The 7,725-nt window shown below is 33.4% G+C and overlaps 1 long non-coding RNA gene across 3 annotated transcripts; it reads left to right on the top strand.

The window, feature by feature from the left end:
- The first annotated feature begins 1,546 nt into the window (after nt 1-1,546).
- LOC110728576 lies at nt 1,547-6,587 on the top strand. 3 transcript variants are annotated; one of them, XR_002512729.1, is made up of 7 exons: nt 1,547-1,634; nt 2,523-2,621; nt 2,942-3,485; nt 4,199-4,335; nt 4,908-4,977; nt 5,400-5,550; nt 5,926-6,587. It is a non-coding gene; the product is annotated as an uncharacterized LOC110728576 (long non-coding RNA). The 3 variants fall into 3 exon arrangements; XR_002512731.1 differs by having other exon boundaries at nt 4,199-4,319; XR_002512730.1 differs by having other exon boundaries at nt 2,942-2,972.
- Nucleotides 6,588-7,725: the final 1,138 nt, after the last annotated feature.

Genomic DNA, 7,725 nt, shown 5'->3' on the forward strand with positions numbered 1-7,725 from the left:
ATTCTCCTAGTACAGTTTGACTTCTACAGCTATCACCTTGTGATATGGAAAGTCTATTATGCCTTTAGCATAAAAAGTTATGTAAGTTTTGAAATTCTCATTTGTTGTTTTGCGTGCCTACCTGCAGATAGGTGTGTTGCAACTTGAGGGCCAATGAACGAGCTTCATGCCTAAGTTGGAATTGTGAAGAGCTGTGTTGATGTTGAAAGTCATATGTGTTTATTTTAGCTGCAATAGCGATAGTAGCAGCAATAGCAATCATAATTTATTAAGGCATGTTATTAGTACTTAATGTATTCACCTTGGATCCGACAATGTAGACTTTTATTAAATTGCTACTCTCGTGTTATTAGTCCATGTTGTATATTTGGAATTGTAGTAGCCTGGCTGGTATGCTGTCTTATTTCCTGGATGGTATGACTTTCATCTTTGCTACACACCATTAAATAAAGGAGGGAAATGTGGGAGGGAAAGTTGCATGGAGAGTAAATAGGAGGGGCAGTAGGTATTTTCATTGTTTTCCAATTAATTAAAGCGTGTATTACTAAGAATACTAACGTCAGGTTAATATTATGTTTACGGTTGGGTAGCCATTATATTTCAAAGCCATGATTATCTCTATGCTTACGGTAGTTATTTAGGATTATCTTCGGGTGTATCATTGATAATAAAAGTTTAATGATGTGTGGCAAAGATATAAGTCAAAATCACAAGTGTATCATTGATAAATTCCCATACTTATTTTATAAAAATCCTCTTTTGGGCCCCACCCTATAAATTTTTTAAAATTTTGTGAACACTCTAACGTTGCAATTAAATCGAAACGAAGGGATTAATAAACATATTTTAATACTAAAGGAAAATTTGAAAAATACCACCATCAATACATCATTTTTTACCTCGAATGATTTTTTTTTTTTTTTAAATTTATCACCTACAAAAACTCAAAACATCAAATGTTACAACCACTACTTTGCCCAAACCTTCATTGACGACGTCATGTGGGGTTACCAACGAATTTATCTGTTCTATTTTCCTCCCCTTCCCTCGATTCTCTCTCTGTTCTTCATTCTTCATAAAATTCTCTCTTAATTTAGGTAAAACTTCCAATTAATGTGTCATTAGGGTTTTTGCAATCAATTTGGGGATTTTAAAATCCTAATTACACATACTTGAATGCAATAATGGGATTTTTCACACAAATTCATAGAGAATCTTAGGAAGAGTGATGAACAGAGAGTGTAAATCGGAGAATCGAGAGGGAAATAGAAAAGAAAACACGTTGATGGGCCCCACATGACGTGATGGTGGTACTCCCTTCGTGTTTTAATAAGTGTTACACTTGCCTAATCCGACCGTGTTTTAACAATTGATATTTTGAAGATTTGTAGGTGGGTGGTAAATTTAAAAAAAAAAAATCATTTGGAGCAGTAATTCCTAAAAAGTGATGTATTAACAGTGGTAATTCCTATATGTTCATATTTTGTATTTTTTAACTTGTTTGTATTTTGTTTATTATTAAATGTTCATTTTATTATAAGCTTGCTAAAGGAACGCACCCTGACGTCGTTTCTTCTGCGGATACTGATACTGCTGATTCGAAACGTTTCATCCAAATTCTCGCTGCTTATGAGGTGAATACTATTTTGTCAATCATTATTGATTTCTTGCTGTAATATTATGTTGAATTAGTGTTAAATTTGATATTTTACAATTTCTAATTCTGCTAAGTTTTGTGTTATATATTGGTGAATTGGAGGTCGCATAGTTCAATAATTCTACTTCTTGTGAATTATGTTCAATTAATCAATCATCCATTGTTATTGACATTTGTATTAATGTTTGAATTAGTTTGTATTGTTTAGTATATGGTATAAAGATATTGAGGTTACTAGTCTAGGTTTTGCAATGTCATGAAATTGAGATTGAATTGAATTTGTGGAATAAATTCATGGATAGATCCTTAAGTTTGTTGATATAATTTTTGGTTCAATTTTGGATTGTTTGTTTCGTTGTGCCCCAGTTAGATAAGAGGTACAGAAACTGAAAGCTGATTCTAGAAGTTATTGGTATGGTATTGCTTAAACTGATTTAGAGAAATCCACTTCATTACCAGTTATATTGATTGTATCTCGTGTATTTACTCTGCATTTTTAAGATTTTGTAATATGCATAGAATGTACTACATATTTCCACACTAATGTATATATGCTGTCCATCTGAGTATAGTTATTTGGGTCTTAGTATGAAGAGGAGACTATGATCTATTTTGATCAATGTCAAAGTAGATTTCCTTGATATCTTTTTTTTTTTGCTGCTTTATAGGAATAGTGTTTAAGATCAAGAAGTGCTGTGTATTGGATGACACAAGACATATATAAGCCTAAAATGTCACCTGTCCATGATTTTTCATAGCTCTGTTTTAATAGTATACTTGTTCCATCTATCCCTATTCTTCATAAATCAGGGTAATTGCCTTTTCTACATTATTATTAACTCTTTTCCTGAAATTTATATGGCAGGAAATTTTCAAGCTGTAAAGAAAGCTCTCTTGTCTGTTTCAAGTTGTCTCCAAGAGCACACCAAAGCTGACATGTTTGAAGTACCATGGTTGTACTTTTGTGAGTTACCTTTTCTTCTTCCCTCTTTGTCTCTCTCTTCCCCTAACACTGGTTGCAGTGACCAGGAGAAATGGTTTTCGAAGTCGAGTGTTTCATCTCAAAAAAAAGAAAAGGAAAAAAAAACCCGAAAAATCGAGCGTGATAAATTGTGTAGCTAACATATTAAAAAGCTTTGGATTGTTAAAATGCTTATCTTAATTTTATGTTTATTGGCCGTAATTTCTCTCTGCCTTTTTTTTATTATTATTATTATTTTTTTCCCAAACACTAGCTTTACTAATATTGAATTGAATTAAGCTCTTTGTTTGATTTGATTGCAGGAAGTGGTGAAAGTATGACTGACAAGCTAAGGTTCTTTCTGATCCAATTCGATCCCAATTCTCTTGATTTTGTTATAGACTAAATCATCAGGCTTGTATTTCTGATTTAACAAGGCTAATAAATAAAGATGAAAGCTTAAAATTTGATTAATAATGGCTAATAACGTTACAAAGAGATAGGTTAATAGCTCTAGGTCATCACTCTATTTGATAACATTAGGGTATTACTCTCTTAGTAACTTGAGGTTACCATTCTCTCAACAATTTTCCTCACAAATCACATAATTTCTACTGGCTTCTTACTACTACTTATATACTCAAGCTACCAATTACAAAAGGTTAACCTAACATTAATTGGTGTTTGTCTTCTTCAGCACATCAGCAATTCATAAATCACACCCATGTTGCCACTTTCTTAAGTGTTTCTTTAATGACCCTTGTCTTCATGTGCTGAAGAGTAGCAGTTGCCAACTGCTGTGGTTGATTCTTGTCCCCTCTTCCACTTTACTTCCTTGTGTACACCCACAATGGTGGCTTGGTGGAGGTGGGTAACAGGTCTATAACATATTTTCTCCACTTATAATATAGATTAAGCTCATTAACTTGTAATGTATTTTCTCTGTTTCAATTTTGTTGTGCTTAAATAAGATGTAAAAATTCTCATTTCTGAAAAATCATGCCTTTTTCTTTCCTGGGTCTTTGCTCAAACTCATTAATTAAGATGTTTGTTTTTTTAATCGTAGAATAATAATACCTCAATATAGTGTCTAATCATGAATCTAATTAGGATTCTTATTGGACTTAGATTTGAAGATCAATATCCTAGATGGTTTATCAGGTTTGTTTGGAATTTTGAGCAAATTAGGTATACTCTTTATACAGACCTCAAAATGAAATTCAATCAATCGAAAAAAATAAAAATTCCGAGATTCTGGGGTATACATGGTAGTGGAGCTGCAACAATTCCAGCAACTCGTAATTGCTGTCGATGTCCCTTGCTCACCAACCTCATACACCTTGAAGTTTCTACTCAAGATGTATATATAAAATGTGATCAACATTTTTTTTGGTAACCTCCATCTCAAGATGATGTTTACTTTTTAGCCAGACTAGCAATTTTTTTTTTCAGTCAATGAAATGCAGTGAGAGAGACTATCACACTGTGCTGTACTGTGCTGATGTTATTATTTCAAAATTGTAAAAGAAAGAATTGAAGCAACATCTTGTGCCTTATAGTTTTCTTATTTGTATCTACAGGTGTGAGGATTGTAATCATTTTCTGGAATTTGGAGATAGCTGAAGCTATTAGAAAGCTTCGGCCTGAGGCCTGACTATTCTTAAAGGCACGGCGGACAATCACAGAGACAAGAATATGAATGTATTTTGTGGTTAAGGTAAATTCAGAATTGTTTTGAGATCTCTATATTGAACCTTTATACATAAAGTACTACCACTTATATATTACTTGTATTTATTAATTAGTGTAAATATCTTACATCCAAGGGAAAAGGGGGGAAGGAGGGAGAGGAAGGGAATGGGGGTGGCAGAGGGAAGGGGTAGCAGAGGGGAGGGGGAGGGGGAGGGGGTGGGTGAGGAAGAGAGTATAAAAGGCAAAACTTGCTGGACTGTGCTTAGGAACAGTGTTTGTTGTTTCTATTACAGAAATGAAATGTTCTCAGCTTTATTACCCTTGAACTCTTTCTTACTCCTCAGCTGGTCAGCCCTCACCTTTCTCCTTCAATCTCTCTCTCTCCTCAGAGAAAATTTGGAGTTTTTAGGGTAGTCACTCATCCAGTCATCCTAGAGAACGCCTCCCTACGACAGTTGTTTGGGCCACCCCTTACATTGGCTGCGACAGAAAGGCGGTTTTTTTTTTTATTCAATTTGTTATAATATTTTTATGGTTCACTGGAGTTTTTGCTTTGTATGCATGCTTGTTGATCTTGTTTTTATGACTTTGATACAGAAATTGAGCTGTATAGACCTTGATCGGGTACAATTTGGTGTTACCTTTGAAGATATCAAACCCAAATCAGGTATGTTCTTCTGCAATCAATCGTATTTAACTGTTTCCTATTTATTTGCCTTACTTTTTTTCCCTTTGTTTCGATCTTATACGGCCTTTTGACAGTTTCTTTCTGTAATTTTACTTTGGTTTTCTGAATTTTGGTACGTTTTTTAAATGATCGGTTTGAATTTTGAATTTCATCTTTGCTTGTTGGACCACCAACACTGTGATACGATGTCTCTTTGATAAAAAAGATTTGATCTGGTAAACTATACTTCTTGGCAATTTAAGGTAGTAACATAGGATACAAAAGGTTATGAAAATTAACCCTTGATGGGTATTTGAGTGTTGTAGAAAATATTGAAAGTTATAACACCATGGGTATTGAGTGTTGTAGAAAAATCTTTCATCTAATCATCCTCAAATTCTTTTAATTTTATGTCTCGACAGCAACACATCATCGACAACCACAACAATGGAAAGAGGACAAAGCGACGGTGGCTGACCTGTGGGCGCGATCAGGAGGAGCTGCAACAACGTCTAAGAAAAAGACGGAACAAGGACAGTGAATATGAAAGCAAGAAATACAACACCTTAAATTGTGAGACATGTTTTCTCCTTTTCTTTCCCTCAAATTTAAGTGGCCTTTTTGTTATCTAAAAATCAATTTAATTTTACTATTATTTTAATTGTGATTTTTCTCCTGTACTTTAATACTAGTAAGTTTATTATGGTTTTTTTTTTTTAAAAAAAAAAAAAAACAAAAAAAATTTTGTGGGTTTGTGCTGAAATTGTGAGTAATGCTGAGTGAAAATTGGAAATTATGGAGTAGTAATTTTAATGAAGATAGTTTGGTTGTTTGTTATTATTTTGAGTTGGTTTAATTGATTAATAGATAGATATAGTTGGTCTTGTGTTTGATTATTTTATTACTGTACCATCTTGGCTACAACTTGGTCTATTATTTGGTTTGCAGAAATAAGCTCCTGTTTGAAGGAATATCGCTGAATATGGGTATTATTGCTGCTAGTTTTTTAAAGCTTGTTTGTGATTACTCGCTATATGAAACTAGAGTATTCAATACCCACTTGAAAAAGATGCTACATTATGCTGCTACATGGAGCTGTCCACCTGAAGGTATTATTAAAATAAATGTTGACGCTCACTTTGGTGCTGGCACAAGTGGTGGTCTAGGTGCTGTTGCAAGGGATCACTTTGGCCGCATATTATGGGCTGCGGATAAGAAGACTCCTATGGACTGGAATGTGGAATTGGCGGAGGTGGCTGCTGTTAGGGTGTCAAATGGCTAAGAGATTGGGTTACGAAAGTGTGATCATGAGTCAAAAGGGAGTAGGGGACGCATTGAGGGTAATCAAAACCATTAGAGGGTCTGCTGCTGGATGGTCTCCTATAAGGCTTATTTACGATGATGTACGTAGAATAGTTATGTCTTTTAATGCTTGTATGTTTTCTCATGTAAAAAGAGCATATAATTAATTATACGGTTGCCATTTAGTGGCTAGGTGGGACACTAGTAATTGCTCCGAGAAAGTTTGTATGGGTTCTTTCCCCCAAGGTCTTCTATCCTTCGCAGAACTTGACTTAAATTAATGAAATGCTCTAAGTCAGTGCTTGGTACTTGACCAGTGTCGAACTAGATGGTGATTCTCAAATTACTATATTAAACATACAGCAAATTAGATATACATGCCATTAGAGCAGTTAAAACAATGTTGTTTCCAGTTTCAGCATTAGATTAAGTAGAACTTCTGTTTAATACGTAGTACATAACAAGCATTAAAAAGTTTCTAATTTGGGAGGTTACAAATTCTAGATAGAATTAGAGTCGATCTTGCTCTAATTGTGACAATCTGACTAAATTGTGACATGGGTTCATCATTTTTGTTTAATTAAGAAAAAAGCTGATGGGTTCATCATTTTTGTTTAATTAAGAATTTCAGCTTGTAGTGGGTTAACACAACAACAGATGTGGGAGACTATCTTTGAGACCCAATCTCCAGATTGGTCCCTACATATAGAGGCTAGACCCGCAAATAGAGAGGAGAAAGGATGAATTCTCCATTTATTTGTTGTACATTAACCTTTTAATTTAACCGCAGAGTACATCGTATGGAGTATTAGTTTTTTGTTTTATAGGCGATGTTTGGTTGACATATAAAAAATTAGAAATAGAAATTTCTTAAAATTGTAATTAGGGAGAGTTGTTTGATTGAAAAAAAAAAAAGGAATTGACATAAGTAAAAAAAATTACAAAAGGTAGGAATTCAATTACCTAATCCCTTAGGTAGATAGAAATTTTTACGAAAAATTACTTTTCACATTGATAACCAAATAACTTTATAGAAGACCTTACGATTGAATTTACCATATGCAATTCCAACATTAGCAGAATGAAATAAACATATTTCGAATTTTTTTCAAAAAAAAAAAAAAAGAAAAAAAAAAGAGAATATTTCAAAGATTTTAATGTTCTCTATTACAAAGTACCAGTACTATTTTAACAAATACCATTTTTCGATTTTTTTTTTTTTTTTAATTTTTTTTTGGGTAAAAGAAACAAAGTTAAGAAAATGATGAAAATGATATGAGCTGTTTGGTTGTACTTGTTTAATATAGGCAATAGAAATTCCTATAAAATGCTTAGGTCCCTTGTTGCTTGTTTAGCATGAAATATACTCCGTACAAATAGGCTAATTGTAACATTTTGGAAATTTTGAGGTCCTACCTATTATAGGAAGTTAATTACTCCACACTT

Source organism: Chenopodium quinoa, unplaced genomic scaffold (genome assembly GCF_001683475.1).
Source record: "Chenopodium quinoa cultivar QQ74 unplaced genomic scaffold, ASM168347v1, whole genome shotgun sequence".
Classification (NCBI taxonomy): Eukaryota; Viridiplantae; Streptophyta; class Magnoliopsida; order Caryophyllales; family Amaranthaceae; genus Chenopodium; species Chenopodium quinoa.